The following is a 23,455-nucleotide window of genomic DNA, read 5'->3' as shown; positions in this document are numbered from 1 at the left end:
CACATTGTAACATATTTGGAGTTACAGCAATGTATAACACACTGTACAGGATATGGTGTTAAATAATGCAATGTATACCACATTGTAACATATTTGGAGTTACAGCAATGTATAACACACTGTACAGGATATGGTGTTAAATAATGCAATATATATAACACAGTATATGGAGTTAAAACAATGTAAAACACACTGTACAGGATATGGTGTTAAATAATGCAATGTATACCACATTGTAACATATTTGGAGTTCAAGCAATGTATAACATACTGTACAGGATATGGTGTTAAATAATGCAATGTATACTACATTGTAAAGTATTTGGAGTTACAGCAATGTATAACATACTGTACAGGATATGGTGTTAAATAATGCAATGTATACTACATTGTAAAGTATTTGGAGTTACAGCAATGTATAACATACTGTACAGGATATGGTGTTAAATAATGCAATGTATACTACATTGTAAAGTATTTGGAGTTACAGCAATGTATAACATACTGTACAGGATATGGTGTTAAATAATGCAATGTATACTACATTGTAAAGTATTTGGAGTTACAGCAATGTATAACATACTGTACAGGATATGGTGTTAAATAATGGAATGTATACTACATTGTAACATATTTGGAGTTACAGCAATGTATAACACACTGTACAGGATATGGTGTTAAATAATGCAATGTATACCACATTGTAACATATTTGGAGTTACAGCAATGTATAACACACTGTACAGGATATGGTGTTAAATAATGCAATGTATACCACATTGTAAAGTATTTAGAGTTACAGCAATGTAAATCACACTGTACAGGATATGGTGTTATATCCCCAACAAAAATGCATGCTTGCGGCTAGGTTGTTGCAAGGTAGTTACAAGGTTGTTACAAGGTAGTACAAGCAATGCAAGCTATTTGCAAGCTAACATTTAGCTCGCGTAAGGTAGTCAGTATTTCTGCAAGCTTGCCGCATGCATGTTTTCATTTGTGAAAGCATGTGCAAACTTGCTGCATGCATATCTTCAACTGTGCAAGCTTCCCGCAAGCATGTTTTCATTTTTGCTAGCTTGCTGCAAGCATATCTTCAACTGTGCAAGCTTCCTGCAAGCATGTTTTCATTTTTGCAAGCTTGCTGCATGCATATCTTCAACTGTGCAAGTTTCCCGCAAGCATGTTTTCATTTTTGTAAGCTTGCTGCATGTATATCTTCAACTGTGAAAGCATGTCTACACTTGTGGAGAAAAAGCTGTCCAAATCATTTTCATGGTTTTTTTTTTTTTAATTCATAACTTCTCATATGATTTATTAAATTCAGTGGGAACAGTGGCTAAACAACCAAACATACATGTTACATATTTAGATAGTATTTACAATAATAATTAAAACAAAATTAATATTAATACATACGAATGATAATACAATATGGTTAAAACAGAATCATCTTGTAATAATTGGATTTTCAATTGGCCCCAAAAATAATAACATATGCATGGCCATGAGAGGATGACATGGGCCATGTTTGGTTGAAATTAGTCTGGTGGAATTTGAGAAGATGTTGAAAATGTCTTAGCCAATCAGAGGCCAGGGTGGCCATCTTGGATTTTGAATCAGCCACAAAAATAACAACACTTAGTAAGTCATGAGAGAATCATTTGGACTAAGTTTGATTGAAACCGGCCTGGTGGACCTTGAAAAGAAGCAAAAAAATGTCTCTGTCAATCAGAGGCCAGGGCAGCGATCTTGATTTTAAATCTGCCCGAAAAAATAACAAACTTGGTCAGGGCCATGAGAGGATCATTAGGAATACATATGGTTTAAATTTGCATGGTGGAACTTGAGTTAAAGTTAAAAATGTCTCAGTTATTCAGAGGCCAGGGCGGCCATCTTGGAATTTTTATTGGCCTGAAAAATAATAACACTTGGTCAGGTCTATAAGAGGATCATTTGGACCAAGTTTGGTTGAATCCTGCTTGGTGGAACAGGAGAAAAAAGAAAACAAGAAGAAACAAACGACTTTACACCAGTGTGGATCTCCAGATAGTGGAGGAATATAACATAAAACAAGAAGAAGAAGAAGAATATAGGACCAGGAGCTTTTTAGCATATTAGTTTAGTCAAGACTATCCCACATAAATGGAACATGTCTATCAGACAGGTAAACTAATTTTGTAGCCTAAGTATCTGACAACATGTAGCACCTATTTTTTTGTTTTAACTGTTCATGTTTTTCACTTTAAAACCATTGTTTTTTTTTTAAAGAATTATACAAGATGCAAGATGGCTGCCACTGATGCAAGCTTGTAGGTAGATCGTCGCAAGCTTGCAGGAAGCTTGTTGCAAGCTTGCGGGAAGCTCGTCGCAAGCGTGCGGGTAGCTCGTCGCAAGCTTGCGGGAAGCTCGTCGCAAGCTTGCAGCAAGGTTGTAAAAAGGTTCCAAATACTAGCTTAAACTGAATAAGCTTTCGGGAAGCTCGTCGCAAGCTTGCAGCAAGGTTGCAACAAACTTCCCGCAAGCTTGCGGCAAGGTTGCAACAAGCTTCCCACAAGCTTGCGGCAAGGTTTGAACAAGCTTCCCGCAAGGTTGCGGCAAGGTTGCAACAAGCTTCCGGCAAGGTTGCAACAAGCTTGTAACAAGCTCGTCGCAAGCTTGCGGCAAGGTTGTAAAAAGGTTCCAAATACTAGCTTAAACTGAATAAGCTTGCATGCAGGAAGCTCGTCGCAAGGTTGCAAGAAGCTCGTCGCAAGCTTGCGGCAAGGTTGTAAAAAGGTTCCAAATACTAGCTCGAAACGCGGTAGTTACTACCTTGCCGAAAGGTTGTTACCAGCTATTTATTAAGCTTGCAATTTTTGTATAGATAATGCAATGTATACCACATTGTAACATATTTGGAGTTACAGCAATGTATAACATACTGTACAGGATATGGTGTTAAATAATGCAATATATATAACACAGTATATGGAGTTAAAATAATGTATAACATACTGTACAGGATATGGTGTTAATAATGCAATGTATACTACATTGTAAAATATTTGAAGTTCAAGCAATGTATAACATACTGTACAGGATATGGTGTTAGATAATGCAATGCATACTACATTGTAAAGTATTTGGAGTTACAGCAATGTATAACACACTGTACAGGATATGGTGTTACATAATGCAATGTATACTACATTGTAAAGTATTTGGAGTTACAGCAATGTATAACACACTGTACGGGGTATGATGTTAATAATGCAATGTATACTACATTGTAAAGTATTTGGAGTTACAGCAATGTATAACATACTGTACTGGATATGGTGTTAAATAATGCAATGTATACTACATTGTAAAATATTTGGAGTTACAGCAATGTATAACATACTGTACAGGATATGGTGTTAAATAATGCAATGTATACTACATTGTAAAGTATTTGGAGTTACAGCAATGTATAACATACTGTACAGGATATGGTGTTAAATAATGCAATGTATACTACATTGTAAAGTATTTGGAGTTACAGCAATGTATAACATACTGTACAGGATATGGTGTTAAATAATGCAATGTATATAACACAGTATATGGAGTTAAAACAATGTATAACATAGACAGGATAGCACATACCACATCCCTTGATGTACCAGTCATGGTGCACTGGCTGGAGCAAGAAATAACGCTATGGGCTCACTGACGGGGATCGATCCCAAACCTACCGTGCATAAATTGAGCACTGTACCATGCCTCACCCCCTGCAGGAAAAGGTTTTTGTTGTAATATTTACATAATTATCTTAATATATATAGTCAGGATTCTCACAGGAAACACCACTTTTCATATGATGGAAGTTGTTTATTTCTGAGCAGATTGTTTTCTAAACTGACACAAAAAAATTGTATTTTTTGTTATTTTCCAAAACATTTTTACTTTTCTTCTTACGTCAAAACAAAATGAAATTATTTACAAAAAACATGTTTGTAGGATGGGACATACATGCATGTAGGTTTACAGCCCATTTTTCATGTTTGAAAAAATATTCTTAAATGAAAATTCCCAACAACAACATTGAAAATAAAGACCAACAAATATCTGTTCTGATTTGAAAGTTCCAAATGGTCAGTCAAGCGTATCAGATCCTGCTTGAACCAGTAAATCAATCCCACGGTTGACTGGAGGCGTGAAATCCAATCAAAGAAACCCGGTGGACAGCATGGTGTAGCAGTCTATTAGAGGCTAACATTCTAACAATGGACAGGTAACTAATCTTAACACCTGATCGGTCGCCAACAAACAATTACGGCCAACGAGAGGTTTGTTTGTGAACACCGCCACACGTGAATTAAACCCAGAGAGAAACCCGTCTGTCTAACACTGACTTCCACGGGACGGCTTGTCATACACACTTGTTGAAATGTTTGATAACTTAATATTCATCTTCTTTCTGTATGACTGTTTGTATTTTATTTATTTTCATAAAAAGAATATTGATAAAGTACTTATGTAAGTGTTGAAATACAGCACTGATTATAGTGTTCAATGTAAGTGTTGTAATACAGCACTGATTATAGTGTTCAATGTAAGTGTTGTAATACAGCACTGATTATAGTGTTCAATGTAAGTGTTGTAATACAGCACTGATTATAGTGTTCAATGTAAGTTGGGGATATTTGAATTCACATACAGTGAAACCCCTTTAAATCAGACACTGCCTACCTCCGACATATAACCATAAATAAAATGTGTTGAAGGAAGGAAATAGTTTATTTAATGACACACTTAACACATTTTATTTACGGTTATATGGCATCAGACATATGGTTAAGGACCACACAGATATTGAGAGGAAATCTGCTGTCGCCACTTCATGGGCTACTCTTTTCATTTAGCAGCAAGGGATCTTTTATATGCACCATCCCACAGATAGGATGACACATACCACGGCCTTTGATATACCAGTCGTGGTGCACTGGCTGAGCAAGAAATAGCCCAATGGGCGCACCAATGGGGATCGATCCCAGACCACCACACATCACGTGAACGTTTTACCACTGGGCTACGTCCCGATCCAAAATGTGTTGAGTGCATCGTTAAATAAAACATTTCTTTCTTTCTATAAAATATGTTTTGTTTAACAACACCACTAGAGCACACTGATTTATTAATCATTGGCTACTGCATGTCAAACATTTGGTAATTTTGACATAGTCTCAACTGCTACATTTTTACATTAGCAGCAAGGGATCTTTTATATATACACCATCGCAGACAGGATAGCACATACCACATACCACAGCCTTTGATATACCAGTCGTGGTGCACTGGCTGGAACAAGAAATAGCCCAATGGGCCCACTGACTGGGATAATCTTTCTAAAATCTCAAATGATATACTCAAGCTGTAATGACTTTGTGCGACTCCTCTCATCAATTAGTGTACTGAACCATCTGTCTCTCAAATTTCAATTTCTTCTAATGTTTTACTGCATAGAAATGTTTTGTTAGTATTGTATTTATATAAAAGCTGATGATGAAAAAAAGGCAAGTCTGTTAACAAATATGATTAAAACAGTTGACATGAATGTAATACAAGCATGTATTATGTAATGTTATGTATACCTGAAGAATTTACCTCTGCCGATCACATTCCCTCAGCAGGCCCCTTATTTCATGACTGGCATATCGAAGGCCATGGTATGTGCTATCCTCTCTATAGTATAGAAGAGTGTATTTAAAAGATCCTTGCTGCTAATGGAAAATAAAAGCAGGTTTTCTTCTTTTCAAGATTATGTGTCAGAATTATAAAACATTTGACACAACAGCCGATAATTATTTAATGAATGAGTTCTAGTGGTGTGATTAAACAAAACAAACTACATTATTAATATTTGCTAAATATAATTCATGAATCAAAACTCTAATGCATACAGTAATAATACTTGACAATTAGATATCTGTGAAAACAAATTCTCCCATGAATCAACACTCTAATGGATACAGTAATAATACTTGACAATTAGATATCTGTTAAAACAAATTCCTCTGACTGTGATTGTTTTGGCACCATGTATTCGAAAGACACACAAAAACTGATTCTCTGCCAGCCCTTGTAAATATGAGTATTTGTATTTCAAAGTCTGGCGACATCTAGCACAGGTGGCCTCAGATTACAGTTATCTTCCCATTTGGTTGTCCAAAATCCGGAAGTTTGACCGCGCAAGTAGTCTGCTGTTTGACTGTGATTATTTCATGGCAGACAGCTATGAAGTGGCAACTGTTTGACTGAAGTGACAGGGGATAGCATGTAGTTTGTAAACATGTGTAACTTGTTGACATTGAAGACTTGTTTGTGGTAATTCCGGCCCATGCAAAAGTAGTGCTTTTTGTGTAAAATGGGTGTACTCCGGCCTGGTTTAGAGGGTGTGTCTGTTTAAACCAATATGCTGGGAGAAAGAGCTGGACAACAGGGGTTGTCCTTTTCAGGGTATGTGTCCCCCATGCAGGCAAAGGTACATACAAAACTTCACGGGCCTGCTGATATTAATAAAAATGTTATAGCCACTAAGGCTATATAGAAACATATAGCGAAATTAATTGTGGTCTGAGGCCAGGTTAAGAAAACAAACAGTAGCAGTCATGAGACAAATTCCGTATATACATATACACAGGTCTCATCATTCCGCCCACTGTGACTGTGTTGCAGTATCGTATATACATGTACACAGGCCTCATCATACCGCCACTGTGACTGTGTTGCAGTATCGTATATACATGTACACAGGTCTCATCATACCGCCACTGTGACTGTGTTGCAGTATCGTATATACATGTACACAGGTCTCATCATACCGCCACTGTGACTGTGTTGCAGTATCGTATATACATGTACACAGGTCTCATCATTCCGCCACTGTGACTGTGTTGCAGTATCGTATATACATGTACACAGGTCTCATCATTCCGCCCACTGTGACTGTGTTGCAGTATCGTATATACATGTACACAGGTCTCATCATTCCGCCCACTGTGACTGTGTTGCAGTATCGTATATACATGTACACAGGTCTCAGCATACCGCCACTGTGACTGTGTTGCAGTATCGTATATACATGTACACAGGTCTCATCATTCCGCCACTGTGACTGTGTTGCAGTATCGTATATACATGTACACAGGTCTCATCATTCCGCCCACTGTGACTGTGTTGCAGTATCGTATATACATGTACACAGGTCTCATCATTCCGCCACTGTGACTGTGTTGCAGTATCGTATATACATGTACACAGGTCTCATCATACCGCCACTGTGACTGTGTTGCAGTATCGTATATACATGTACACAGGTCTCATCATTCCGCCACTGTGACTGTGTTGCAGTATCGTATATACATGTACACAGGTCTCATCATTCCGCCCACTGTGACTGTGTTGCAGTATCGTATATACATGTACACAGGTCTCAGCATTCCGCCACTGTGACTGTGTTGCAGTATCGTATATACATGTACACAGGTCTCAGCATACCGCCACTGTGACTGTGTTGCAGTATCGTATATACATGTACACAGGTCTCATCATTCCGCCACTGTGACTGTGTTGCAGTATCGTATATACATGTACACAGGTCTCATCATTCCGCCACTGTGACTGTGTTGCAGTATCGTATATACATGTACACAGGTCTCAGCATACCGCCACTGTGACTGTGTTGCAGTATCGTATATACATGTACACAGGTCTCATCATTCCGCCACTGTGACTGTGTTGCAGTATCGTATATACATGTACACAGGTCTCAGCATACCGCCACTGTGACTGTGTTGCAGTATCGTATATACATGTACACAGGTCTCATCATACCGCCACTGTGACTGTGTTGCAGTATCGTATATACATGTACACAGGTCTCATCATACCGCCACTGTGACTGTGTTGCAGTATCGTATATACATGTACACAGGTCTCATCATTCCGCCACTGTGACTGTGTTGCAGTATCGTATATACATGTACACAGGTCTCATCATACCGCCACTGTGACTGTGTTGCAGTATCGTATATACATGTACACAGGTCTCATCATTCCGCCACTGTGACTGTGTTGCAGTATCGTATATACATGTACACAGGTCTCAGCATACCGCCACTGTGACTGTGTTGCAGTATCGTATATACATGTACACAGGTCTCATCATACCGCCACTGTGACTGTGTTGCAGTATCGTATATACATGTACACAGGTCTCATCATACCGCCACTGTGACTGTGTTGCAGTATCGTATACATGTACACATACATGTACACAGGTCTCATCATTCCGCCACTGTGACTGTGTTGCAGTATCGTATATACATGTACACAGGTCTCATCATTCCGCCCACTGTGACTGTGTTGCAGTATCGTATATACATGTACACAGGTCTCAGCATACCGCCACTGTGACTGTGTTGCAGTATCGTATATACATGTACACAGGCCTCAGCATACCGCCACTGTGACTGTGTTGCAGTATCGTATATACATGTACACAGGCCTCATCATACCGCCACTGTGACTGTGTTGCAGTATCGTATATACATGTACACAGGCCTCATCATACCGCCACTGTGACTGTGTTGCAGTATCGTATATACATGTACACAGGCCTCATCATACCGCCACTGTGACTGTGTTGCAGTATCGTATATACATGTACACAGGCCTCAGCATACCGCCACTGTGACTGTGTTGCAGTATCGTATATACATGTACACAGGCCTCATCATACCGCCACTGTGACTGTGTTGCAGTATCGTATATACATGTACACAGGCCTCATCATACCGCCACTGTGACTGTGTTGCAGTATCGTATATACATGTACACAGGCCTCATCATACCGCCACTGTGACTGTGTTGCAGTATCGTATATACATGTACACAGGCCTCATCATACCGCCACTGTGACTGTGTTGCAGTATCGTATATACATGTACACAGGTCTCATCATTCCGCCACTGTGACTGTGTTGCAGTATCGTATATACATGTACACAGGTCTCATCATTCCGCCCACTGTGACTGTGTTGCAGTATCGTATATACATGTACACAGGTCTCATCATTCCGCCACTGTGACTGTGTTGCAGTATCGTATATACATGTACACAGGTCTCAGCATACCGCCACTGTGACTGTGTTGCAGTATCGTATATACATGTACACAGGTCTCATCATTCCGCCACTGTGACTGTGTTGCAGTATCGTATATACATGTACACAGGTCTCATCATTCCGCCACTGTGACTGTGTTGCAGTATCGTATATACATGTACACAGGTCTCAGCATACCGCCACTGTGACTGTGTTGCAGTATCGTATATACATGTACACAGGTCTCATCATTCCGCCACTGTGACTGTGTTGCAGTATCGTATATACATGTACACAGGTCTCAGCATACCGCCACTGTGACTGTGTTGCAGTATCGTATATACATGTACACAGGTCTCATCATACCGCCACTGTGACTGTGTTGCAGTATCGTATATACATGTACACAGGTCTCATCATACCGCCACTGTGACTGTGTTGCAGTATCGTATATACATGTACACAGGTCTCATCATTCCGCCACTGTGACTGTGTTGCAGTATCGTATATACATGTACACAGGTCTCAGCATACCGCCACTGTGACTGTGTTGCAGTATCGTATATACATGTACACAGGTCTCATCATTCCGCCACTGTGACTGTGTTGCAGTATCGTATATACATGTACACAGGTCTCAGCATACCGCCACTGTGACTGTGTTGCAGTATCGTATATACATGTACACAGGTCTCATCATACCGCCACTGTGACTGTGTTGCAGTATCGTATATACATGTACACAGGTCTCATCATACCGCCACTGTGACTGTGTTGCAGTATCGTATATACATGTACACAGGTCTCATCATTCCGCCACTGTGACTGTGTTGCAGTATCGTATATACATGTACACAGGTCTCAGCATACCGCCACTGTGACTGTGTTGCAGTATCGTATATACATGTACACAGGTCTCATCATTCCGCCCACTGTGACTGTGTTGCAGTATCGTATATACATGTACACAGGCCTCAGCATACCGCCACTGTGACTGTGTTGCAGTATCGTATATACATGTACACAGGCCTCATCATACCGCCACTGTGACTGTGTTGCAGTATCGTATATACATGTACACAGGTCTCATCATACCGCCACTGTGACTGTGTTGCAGTATCGTATATACATGTACACAGGTCTCATACCGCCACTGTGACTGTGTTGCAGTATCGTATATACATGTACACAGGCCTCAGCATACCGCCACTGTGACTGTGTTGCAGTATCGTATATACATGTACACAGGCCTCAGCATACCGCCACTGTGACTGTGTTGCAGTATCGTATATACATGTACACAGGTCTCATCATTCCGCCCACTGTGACTGTGTTGCAGTATCGTATATACATGTACACAGGCCTCAGCATACCGCCACTGTGACTGTGTTGCAGTATCGTATATACATGTACACAGGTCTCATCATACCGCCACTGTGACTGTGTTGCAGTATCGTATATACATGTACACAGGTCTCATACCGCCACTGTGACTGTGTTGCAGTATCGTATATACATGTACACAGGCCTCAGCATCCGCCACTGTGACTGTGTTGCAGTATCGTATATACATGTACACAGGCCTCAGCATACCGCCACTGTGACTGTGTTGCAGTATCGTATATACATGTACACAGGCCTCATCATACCGCCACTGTGACTGTGTTGCAGTATCGTATATACATGTACACAGGTCTCATCATACCGCCACTGTGACTGTGTTGCAGTATCGTATATACATGTACACAGGTCTCATACCGCCACTGTGACTGTGTTGCAGTATCGTATATACATGTACACAGGCCTCAGCATACCGCCACTGTGACTGTGTTGCAGTATCGTATATACATGTACACAGGCCTCAGCATACCGCCACTGTGACTGTGTTGCAGTATCGTATATACATGTACACAGGCCTCATCATACCGCCACTCCCAAACAAAAATGCATGCTTGTGGCTAGGTTGTTGCAAGGTAGTACAAGCAATGCAAGCTATTTGCAAGATAACATTTAGCTCGCGTAAGGTAGTCAGTATTTCTGCAAGCTTGCCGCATGCATGTTTTCATTTGTGAAAGCATGCGCAAGCTTGCTGCATGCATATCTTCAACTGTGCAAGCTTCCCGCAAGCATGTTTTCATTTTTGCTAGCTTGCTGCAAGCATATCTTCAACTGTGCAAGCTTCCCGCAAGCATGTTTTCATTTTGCAAGCTTGCTGCATGCATATCTTCAACTGTGCAAGCTTCCCGCAAGCATGTTTTCATTTTTGTAAGCTTGCTGCATGTATATCTTCAACTGTGAAAGCATGTCTACACTTGTGGAGAAAAAGTCCAAATAATTTTCATGGTTATTTTTTTTTAATTCATAACTTCTCATATGATTTATCAAATTCAGTGGGAACAGTGGCTAAACAACCAAACATACATGTTACAGATTTAGATAGTATTTACAATAATAATTAAAACAAAATTAATATTAATACATACAATGATAATACAATATGGTTAAAACAGAATCATCTTGTAATAATTGGATTTTCAGTTGGCCCCAAAAATAATAACATATGCATGGCCATGAGAGGATGACATGGGCCATGTTTGGTTGAAATTAGTCTGGTGGAATTTGAGAAGATGTTGAAAATGTCTTAGCCAATCAGAGGCCAGGGTGGCCATCTTGGATTTTGAATCAGCCACAAAAATAACAACACTTAGTAAGTCATGAGAGAATCAGTTGGACTAAGTTTAATTGAAACCTGCCTGGTGGACCTTGAAAAGAAGCAAAAAAATGTCTCTGTCAATCAGAGGCCAGGACAGCTATCTTGATTTTAAATCTGCCCGAAAAATAACAAACTTGGTCAGGGCCATGAGAGGATCATTAGGAATACATATGGTTTAAATTTGCATGGTGGAACTTGAGTAAAAGTTAAAAATGTCTCAGTTATACAGAGGCCAGGGTGGCCATCTTGGAATTTTTATTGGCCTGAAAAATAACAACACTTGGTCAGGTCTATAAGAGGATCATTTGGACCAAGTTTGGTTGAATCCTGCTTGGTGGAACAGGAGAAAAAAGAAAACAAGAAGAAACAAACGACTTTACACCAGTGTGGATCTCCAGATAGTGGAGGAATATAACATAAAACAAGAAGAAGAAGAAGAATATAGGACCAGGAGCTTTTTAGCATATTAGTTTAGTCAAGACTATCCCACATAAATGGAACATGTCTATCAGACAGGTAAACTAATTTTGTAGCCTAAGTATCTGACAACATGTAGCACCTATTTTTTTGTTTTAACTGTTCATGTTTTTCACTTTAAAACCATTGTGGGTTTTTTTAAGAATTATACAAGATGCAAGATGGCTGCCACTGATGCAAGCTTGTAGGTAGATCGTCGCAAGCTTGCAGGAAGCTTGTTGCAAGCTTGCAGGAAGCTCGTCGCAAGCGTGCGGGTAGCTCGTCGCAAGCTTGTGGGAAGGTCGTCGCAAGCATGCGGGAAGCTCGTAGCAAGCTTGCAGCAAGGTTGTAAAAAGGTTCCAAATACTAGCTTAAACTGAACAAGCTTGCGGGAAGCTCGTCGCAAGCTTGCGGCAAGGTTGTAAAAAGGTTCCAAATACTAGCTTAAACTGAATAAGCTTGCGGGAAGCTCGTCGCAAGCTTGCGGCAAGGTTGTAAAAAGGTTCCAAATACTAGCTTAAACTGAATAAGCTTGCAGGAAGCTCGTCGGAAGCATGCAAAAAGCTTGCGGCAAGGTTGCAAGAAGCTCATCGCAAGGTTGCAAGAAGCTCATCGCAAGGTTGCAAGAAGCTCGTCGCAAGCTTGCGGCAAGGTTGTGAAAAGGTTCCAAATACTAGCTCGAAACGCGGTAGTTACTATATTGCCGCAAGGTTGTTACCAGCTATTTATTGAGCTTGCAATGCTGTGACTGTGTTGCAGTATCGCAATATGTGCTCGTGTCACATACATAATGTCATCTTGGTCCTATGTAATGCAGATGTATAAATAATCAAGTCTTTATATGTGGGAGGTCTGTGAGTGTGGGTGTGGGTAATGTTTGGCATGCTTCCATCAGAGAACTGTTCCAAGTACACCTGTCGTGGGCACAACATCTGACTTCACCAGAGAGTTTTGTCCAAGACAGGGATGGGAGGTAAAAAAAACAAAACAAAAAACAAACCCATTCATTTATGCAATTACCAAAAGCCTGCTCAAGGTTAACCACATTTAAAGTGAATTAAAAATTAAAGTGATTTTTGTTTCTTGTTTTGTTCAGTAATTTTAAAGATATTTTATTTTAATATGTACTTGCACAACTGCCTTGAACTGCTATTCACATTCTGTTATCTTCAACAAAGATTGACATATTAAAATACTTTTAGAAATAAACATTATTTGTCCTTCTGTTTTTGTGGTAGAGTTGAAGATCAACTATAGTACAATCCCTTTGTCAATATTACATCAGTTACAGTAAAATCACAAAACATTAAACTACCACCGAAATATTGGACCGCTTGTTGTTTGTTCTGAGTTACAGGTAAAATCTTAAAACAATATATTACCACAGTGTTTAGGTGATCAAATGCTAAGCTGATTGTTAAACCTTTACCTGTGCAGATCATTGGTGATTACAGAAATATACCTGAACACATATGTTATCTGTTGTGTAACATATGTTTCCGTACAATACATATCTAAGATAAAGACTGTATGTAAACAATCATTAAACTGTTATTGGACACATCTTATATATGCAGTTATATTTAAAGATAATTTGATAAAGAATGATAATGGAATGAGCAGGTATGTGTGCATGAATAATGCACGTCAAAGTTTGAAAAAGGCTATAGATCATAATACAGACAGTGTATAAAGTTTTATCAGATAAAAACCTCACCAGGAAAGTGAATGACATTTAAAAATTGCATTCATATTAACAGTGTACACAGTAGACTCAATACCAAACACTATCAGCTGACTTCAGCAAGTCAAGAATTCAACCACAGGTAATAATAATACCTGAGTGTTAGTCATACAGGTCCCAGCAAATCAAAGGAAAGAAATGTAATTTAATGACACCCCAGCACATTTTAAACTATGGCTATTTAGTGTCTAACATGCTGATCGAGAGACAGACAGACATAATAGAGCTGGAAATAGAGATAGACAGACATAATAGAGCTGGAAATAGAGACAGACAGACATAACAGAGCTGGAAATAGAGACAGACAAACATAACAGAGTTGGAAATAGAGACAGACAGACATACCAGAGAAGGAAATAGAGACAGACAGACATACCAGAGCTGGAAATAGAGACAGACAGACATAATAGAGCTGGAAATAGAGACAGACAGACATAACAGAGCTGGAAATAGAGACAGACAGATATAACAGAGCTGGAAATAGAGACAGACAGACATAACAGAGTTGGAAATAGAGACAGACAGACAGACATAACAGAGCTGGAAATAGAGACAGACAGACAGACATACCAGAGCTGGAAATAGAGACAGACAGACATAACAGAGTTGGAAATAGAGACAGACCGACATAACAGAGCTGGAAATAGAGACAGACAGACATAACAGAGCTGGAAATAGAGACAGAGAGACATAACAGAGCTGGAAATAGAGACAGACAGACATAACAGAGCTGGAAATAGAGACAGACCGACATAACAGAGCTGGAAATAGAGACAGACCGACATAATAGAGCTGGAAATAGAGACAGACCGACATAACAGAGCTGGAAATAGAGACAGACCGACATAACAGAGCTGGAAATAGCGACATGAAAAAAGCAAAAAGCAGTCCATGTTTTTAGTCCCAGCAGATGATATAAAAAATCACCTGGTAAAAACACAAAAAATCACGTCTTTTAATTTTCAAGAGACAGACGTATGTAGGATTGTAGTTTGTAATTCTCTTGTATTTTAATTCCACAATGATCCAACATGTATTTCAGAGGTCCTGATGTTTTGTAATTCTCTTGTATTTTAATTCCACAATGCTCCAACATGTAGTTCAGAGGTCCTGATGTTTTGCACACTATCCCAGACCCTCCTCACCCCACATGCTGTGTTATTTCCAGCAGGCCATATTGTTTTCTTAACACAACATATTTCTTTTGGGCTACTATTTTTGAAATGACAACATGCAATATTGTACTTCCTATGCCGAGCCCTGAATAGAAACACACAGAGACAGACAGAGAAAGAGCCACAGTGACAGACAGACAGACATAGACAGACAGACAGACAGACCCACAGGGTCAGAGAAAGAGAAAGTGACAGTGACAGACAGACACAGACAGACAGACACAGACAGACAGACAGAGACAGAAAGACAGACACAAACAGACAGATACACAGACAGACAGACAACCACATGGTCAGAGAAAAAGAAAGCGACAGTGACAGACAGACACAGACAGACAGATGCAGACTTAGATATTAACACATCATAATAACACTAATATTTCCCCATGGAGATAAATCTGCAGACAACTGTTTTTAGAAATGTATTTATGAACATGACAAACTTGAAAAGCTAATGATTTAAAGATGTCTCACGATAAGACGTTAGCTCATATAATTTCATGAATTATGCACCAGGAAACTGCTTCAAATGCCATTCGGTGAAATTCACTTTCAATACTGAATATAAATACATTGGTCTACATAACACATAGATGTACATGTAATATATTTTGTGAGAAATGGACTTACAAAATATCATTTCCTGAATCAAATAAAGGCTGTGGTATGTGCTGCCTTGTTTATGGCATACTGCAGCTAACTGATATCTGGCTGCTATTCAAGGAGTAGCCAGCGCTGTTCCACTGATTGATTATCCAATTGTTTATCCATTTCAAAGACTCTACCAATGTGATGATCCATTATAAAAATACAAACTTGATTATTGCAATAAAATTTAACAGTAAATATTCCTATAGTAAAAAGTAAAGTTTGTTTTATTTAATGACGCCACTAGAGCACATTGATTTTTTTTATCTTATCATCGGCTATTGGACGTCAAACATATGGTCATTCTGACACTGGTTTTTAGAGGAAATCCGCTGTCACCACAAAGGCTACTCTTTTACGACAGGCAGCAAGGGATCTTTTATTTGCGCTTCCCACAGGCAGGATAGCACAAACCATGGCCTTTGTTGAACCAGTTATGGATCACTGGTTGGTGCAAGTGGTGTACACCTACCCATTGAGCCTTGCGGAACACTCACTCAGGGTTTGGAGTCAGTATCTGGATTAAAAATCCCATGCCTCGACTGGGATCCGACCCCAGTACCTACCAGCCTGTAGACTGATGGCCTAACTATGACACCACCGAGGCCGGTATATTCCTATAGTTTAAGTGAAGAAATTGCTATAAAGATTGCAGGGTTTGTGTTGGTTTTTATATGTACTTAAAGATTGCAGGGTTTGTGTTGGTTTTTATATGTACTTAAAGATTCCAGGGTTTGTGTTGGTTTTTATATGTACTTAAAGATTGCAGGGTTTGTGTTGGTTTTTATATGTACTTAAAGATTGCAGGGTTTGTGTTGGTTTTTATATGTACTTAAAGATTGCAGGGTTTGTGTTGGTTTTTATATGTACTTAAAGATTGCAGGGTTTGTGTTGGTTTTTATATGTACTTAAAGATTGCAGGGTTTGTGTTGGTTTTTATATGTACTTAAAGATTGCAGGGTTTGTGTTGGTTTTTATATGTACTTAAAGATTAAAAAAAGTTTGCTTTGTTTAACACCACCAGTTGAGCACATTGATGTTTTAATCATCAGCTAATGGATGTCAAACATTTAGTAATTTTGACAGATTTAGAAAGGAAACCTGCTACATTTCCATTAGTAGCATGGGATCTTTTATATGCATCATCTCACAGACAGGATAGCACACACCATAACCATTGATATACCAGTCGTGGTACACTGGCTGGAACGAGAAATAGCCCAATGGGTCCACCAACAGGGATTGATCCCAGACAGACTGCACATCAAGCAAGCACTTTACCACTGAGCTGCCCGCTCTATATGTACTTAAAGAAAACAGATGGTTATTACAGGTAAAATGAGTCTATATTCCTGTTAACATAACCATAGATACATATAGTCTTAACAGATGGTTATTACAGGTAAAATGAGTCTATATTCCTGTTAACATAACCATAGATACATATAGTCTTAACAGATGGTTATTACAGGTAAAATGAGTCTATATTCCTGTTAACATAACCATAGATACATATAGTCTTAACAGATGGTTATTACAGGTAACATGAGTCTATATTCCTGTTAACATAACCATAGATACATATAGTCTTAACAGATGGTTATTACAGGTAACATGAGTCTATATTCCTGTTAACATAACCATAGATACATATAGTCTTAACATATGGTTATTACAGGTAAAATGAGTCTATATTCCTGTTAACATAACCCTAGATACATATAGTCTTAACAGATGGTTATTACAGGTAAAATGAGTCTATATTCCTGTTAACATAACCATAGATACATATAGTCTTAACAGATGGTTATTACAGGTAAAATGAGTCTATATTCCTGTTAACATAACCATAGATACATATAGTCTTAACAGATGGTTATTACAGGTAAAATGAGTCTATATTCCTGTTAACATAACCATAGATACATATAGTCTTAACAGATGGTTATTACAGGTAACATGAGTCTATATTCCTGTTAACATAACCATAGATACATATAGTCTTAACAGATGGTTATTACAGGTAACATGAGTCTATATTCCTGTTAACATAACCATAGATACATATAGTCTTAACAGATGGTTATTACAGGTAAAATGAGTCTATATTCCTGTTAACATAACCCTAGATACATATAGTCTTAACAGATGGTTATTACAGGTAACATGAGTCTATATTCCTGTTAACATAACCATAGATACATATAGTCTTAACAGATGGTTATTACAGGTAAAATGAGTCTATATTCCTGTTAACATAACCCTAGATACATATAGTCTTAACAGATGGTTATTACAGGTAAAATGAGTCTATATTCCTGTTAACATAACCATAGATACATATAGTCTTAACAGATGGTTATTACAGGTAACATGAGTCTATATTCCTGTTAACATAACCATAGATACATATAGTCTTAACAGATGGTTATTACAGGTAAAATGAGTCTATATTCCTGTTAACATAACCATAGATACATATAGTCTTAACAGATGGTTATTACAGGTAAAATGAGTCTATATTCCTGTTAATATAACCATAGATACATATAGTCTTAACAGATGGTTATTACAGGTAAAATGAGTCTATATTCCTGTTAACATAACCATAGATACATATAGTCTTAACAGATGGTTATTACAGGTAAAATGAGTCTATATTCCTGTTAACATAATTATAGATACATATAGTCTTAACAGATGGTTATTACAGGTAAAATGAGTCTATATTCCTGTTAACATAACCATAGATACATATAGTCTTAATAAATCAAGTCCTTCTTAAGGCCATTTAATTCTAATTATATAAATGTCATTGAAAGTCGATCAGTTGGTGCAAAGAAATGATAAGAAACCGATTTCCAACATGTTCATTCCCTCCAGGAGTTGACCTAATAATCCTGTGCTAGACACTAAATCTTATGGTGGGGCGTTCTTAAAGCCTCATTTCAGTCATTTCATATTCAACCAAAGTTAAAGTTAAAGTTTGTTTTGTTTCACGACACCACTAGAGCATATTCTGATATTCAACAAGTGTATATATACACATGTAATGTAATGTAATCACCAGTGTTTAAAATCAGTGGGAATCTCATCATTTATCATCAGTAAACATTGGAACATCACCAGTAACGACACCACTAGAGCATATTCTGATATTCAACAAGTGTATATATAGACATGTAATGTAATGTAATCACCAGTGTTTAAAATCAGTGGGAATCTCATCATTTATCATCAGTAAACATTGGAACATCACTAGTAACCACACCAGACCTGACTACATGGACTGACCGATCATTGGAACATCACTAGTAACCACACCAGACCTGACTATATGGACTGACCGATCATTGGAACATCACTAGTAACCACACCAGACCTGACTACATGGACTGACTGATCATTGGAACATCACTAGTAACCACACCAGACCTGACTACATGTCTACTACTACTGAATGGAAACCCAGCCTCGGTTGATTAGTACAAGTTTTATTGAACACACGTGCAGCACAAAACGGCCATGTCAGTCAATCTGTACATGCATGCTACTGGGCAAACAACTTGTTTTCAACCCATCTTTATAGTCTTTTAAAAGAAATTCTATGTACAAATAAAAACTACTGTTATGGGTCATATAACCACAAAACAGCTCGTGACAATGAACATTATTTCATGACAGACATAAACATGATAGGAAATGATAGCAAGTTTAATATCTTATTTATTACCCATAATCGATGTTAATTTATATCACTCAACCCGTTTGGTTGACGTTCCTGTAAGGTTGCTGTAGTGCCCCAACTGATGACGTCACCATGTGATGTCGAAGTGTTCCGTCCCACTTGGCGTTATAGTGTTCTGTCCCACTTGGCGTTATAGTGGTACATATCACTTTGATACGTACCAAGTTAGTTTTAACCATATGGGTAATAAACTGTACTGTGTTACATGATATCTTGTAACTGTTTCAGTATTATGGGTAGGGGACAGTTTTGACATGCTTCCATCAGAAAACTGTTCAAGCACACCTGTCAGGGGCACAATCTCCGACTTCGCCAGATAGTTCTGTCCAAGACAGGTGTCAGTGGTAAGAAAATAACACTGATTAAATGAAAGTAGAAAGTAAAGTTTGTTTTGTTTAACAACACTATTAGAGCACATCGATTTATTAATCATCGGCTATTGGATGTCAAACATTTGGTAAATCTGACATATAGTCTTAGAGAGGAAACCCGCAACATTTTCCATTAGTAGCAAGGGATCTTTTATATATGCATCATCCCACAGACAGGATAGCACATACCATAGCCTTTGATATACCAGTCATGGTGCACTGGCTATATAGCGAGAAATAGCCTAATGGGCAAATGAAAGAAGAAATGTAAACTATATATTGTAGAGCCTCTCATCACATGCAGTGATGTCGCCGATGTTGATGTTGATGTTGATGTTGATGTTGATGAGGTAACCCTTATGAATAACGTTGGCAGTGTACTGGCCAGCAATGTGCCAGTCATTACACAAACTCCTATATTAACATGCATCTCCCGGTGTACTGGCCAGCAATGTGCCAGTCATTACACAAACTCCTATATTAACATGCATCTCCCGGTGTACTGGCCAGCAATGTGCCAGTCATTACACAAACTCCTATATTAACATGCATCTCCCGGTGTACTGGCCAGCAATGTGCCAGTCATTACACAAACTCCTATATTAACATGCATCTCCCGGTGTACTGGCCAGCAATGTGCCAGTCATTACACAAACTCCTATATTAACATGCATCTCCCGGTGTACTGGCCAGCAATGTGCCAGTCATTACACAAACTCCTATATTAACATGCATCTCCCGGTGTACTGGCCAGCAATGTGCCAGTCATTACACAAACTCCTATATTAACATGCATCTCCCGGTGTACTGGCCAGCAATGTGCCAGTCATTACACAAACTCCTATATTAACATGCATCTCCCGGTGTACTGGCCAGCAATGTGCCAGTCTTTACACAAACTCCTATATTAACATGCATCTCCCAGTGTACTGGCCAGCAATGTGCCAGTCATTACACAAACTCCTATATTAACATGCATCTCCCAGTGTACTGGCCAGCAATGTGCCAGTCATTACACAAACTCCTATATTAACATGCATCTCCCAGTGTACTGGCCAGCAACGTGCCAGTCTTTACACAAACTCCTATATTAACATGCATCTCCCAGTGTACTGGCCAGCAACGTGCCAGTCATTACACAAACTCCTATATTAACATGCATCTCCCGGTGTACTGGCCAGCAACGTGCCAGTCTTTACACAAACTCCTATATTAACATGCATCTCCCGGTGTACTGGCCAGCAACGTGCCAGTCATTACACAAACTCCTATATTAACATGCATCTCCCGGTGTACTGGCCAGCAACGTGCCAGTCATTACACAAACTCCTATATTAACATGCATCTCCCGGTGTACTGGCCAGCAACGTGCCAGTCTTTACACAAACTCCTATATTAACATGCATCTCCCAGTGTACTGGCCAGCAACGTGCCAGTCATTACACAAACTCCTATATTAACATGCATCTCCCAGTGTACTGGCCAGCAACGTGCCAGTCTTTACACAAACTCCTATATTAACATGCATCTCCCAGTGTACTGGCCAGCAACGTGCCAGTCATTACACAAACTCCTATATTAACATGCATCTCCCAGTGTACTGGCCAGCAACGTGCCAGTCTTTACACAAACTCCTATATTAACATGCATCTCCCAGTGTACTGGCCAGCAACGTGCCAGTCTTTACACAAACTCCTATATTAACATGCATCTCCCAGTGAAGGGGCAGGATTTAGCTCAATCAGTTAAGTGCTTGTTTAAGGTGCTTGTGTCGCAGGATTGAACCACCTCAGTTGATCTGTGCAACTGATTGGGGTTTTTCTCATTCCAACCAGTGCACCACAACTGGTCAAAGGCCATGGTATGTGCTTTCCTGTCTGTGGGAAAGTGCATATAAAAGATCCCTTGCTGCATCAAGAAAATGTAACGGATTTCCTCTGATGACTACGAGTCAGAATTACCAAAATGTTTGACATTCAGTAGCTGATGATTAATATATCAATGTGTTCTAGTAGTGTCATTCAACAAAACAAACTTTAATACTCAATGAAGTAGCTGTAGCCCATGTTAATTCAACGTTTAACCAGCCAAACTTTAATACTCAATGAAGTAGCTGTAGCCCATGTTAATTCAACGTTTAACCAGCCAAGCTTTAATTCTCAGTGAAGTAGCTGTAACCCATGTTAATTCAACGTTTAACCAGCCAAGCTTTAATTCTCAGTGAAGTAGCTGTAGCCCATGTTAATTCAACGTTTAACCAGCCAAGCTTTAATACTCAATGAAGTAGCTGTAACCCATGTTAATTCAACGTTTAACCAGCCAAGCTTTAATACTCAATGAAGTAGCTGTAACCCATGTTAATTCAACGTTTAACCAGCCAAGCTTTAATACTCAATGAAGTAGCTGTAGCCCATGTTAATTCAACGTTTAACCAGCCAAGCTTTAATTCTCAGTGAAGTAGCTGTAGCCCATGTTAATTCAACGTTTAACCAGCCAAGCTTTAATTCTCAGTGAAGTAGCTGTAGCCCATGTTAATTCAACGATTAACCAGCCAAGGTGTCATAGCAGTCAAGCCATCAGCTTTAAGACAGGTAGGTAGTGGGTTCAAATGTCAGTGCCGGCTTCCACCCAGAGTGAGTTTTAACTTAATGAGTCAATTTGGAGATGTAAGGCTACAACACCGACTTCTCTCTCACTAACCAACCACAAACCCACTGTCTTGGACAACAGCCCAAAATGCTGAGGTGTGCCCAGGACATTGTGCTTGAACCTTAATAGAATACAAGTAACAAACCTAATGAAAAGGAAATCAATGTTTTGTGGTGTTACATGTAGATATTAATTGTTTAAAATTTCCATTAAAACCAGTAGACAATGTAACTGAAAATCTTGTCTTCTTTAACTCATTGTCAAGCGATATTGCATTGATTAAAAAAAACGTATAGGTCAAACAAGATAAACAATTACAAGTTCAAAGGTCAGAATGAAGAGACATATTACATATATCAACTCCTTTCTATGTTCCTGAACAACTTGTACGGAAAACTTGTATCTAACAGCCACACTGTTATATAGTATTCTCTATCCATTAAATATTCAACTTTTGTTGAACTGAATTAATATTTAATGGATAGAGAATACTATATAACAGTATAATAAAAAATATCTTGTAATAAAAAATAAAAATTAACAATTTTTTTTTTAAAGTTCAAGTTTGTTTTATTTAATGACACCATTAGAGCATATTGGTTTATTAATCATCGGCTATTGGATTTCAAATATTTGGTAATTCTGATAAACAGTCTTATGAGACCCACTATATTTTTCCATTAGCAGCAAGGGATCTTTTATATGCACCATCCCACAGGCATAACACATAACGCACTGGCTGTAACAATCTATCCTAATATGACAAACATCAGGCAAGCACTTTACCAATGGGCTACATACGTCCTGCCCCAAGAAACCAAATA

At 38.8% G+C, this 23,455-nt stretch overlaps 1 protein-coding gene across 14 annotated transcripts in view; it reads right to left on the bottom strand.

Moving 5' to 3' along the window:
- LOC121369350 (RIMS-binding protein 2-like) overlaps positions 1–23,455 on the bottom strand; it is a 228,093-nt gene that overhangs the window by 199,966 nt on the left and 4,672 nt on the right. The gene's annotated exons all lie outside the window — the stretch shown is intronic.

Source organism: Gigantopelta aegis, chromosome 3, assembly GCF_016097555.1.
Source record: "Gigantopelta aegis isolate Gae_Host chromosome 3, Gae_host_genome, whole genome shotgun sequence".
NCBI classification, from domain to species: Eukaryota; Metazoa; Mollusca; class Gastropoda; order Neomphalida; family Peltospiridae; genus Gigantopelta; species Gigantopelta aegis.
Note: the sequence above shows the minus strand (reverse complement) of the source record. Positions and strands in the feature narration are given on the sequence as shown.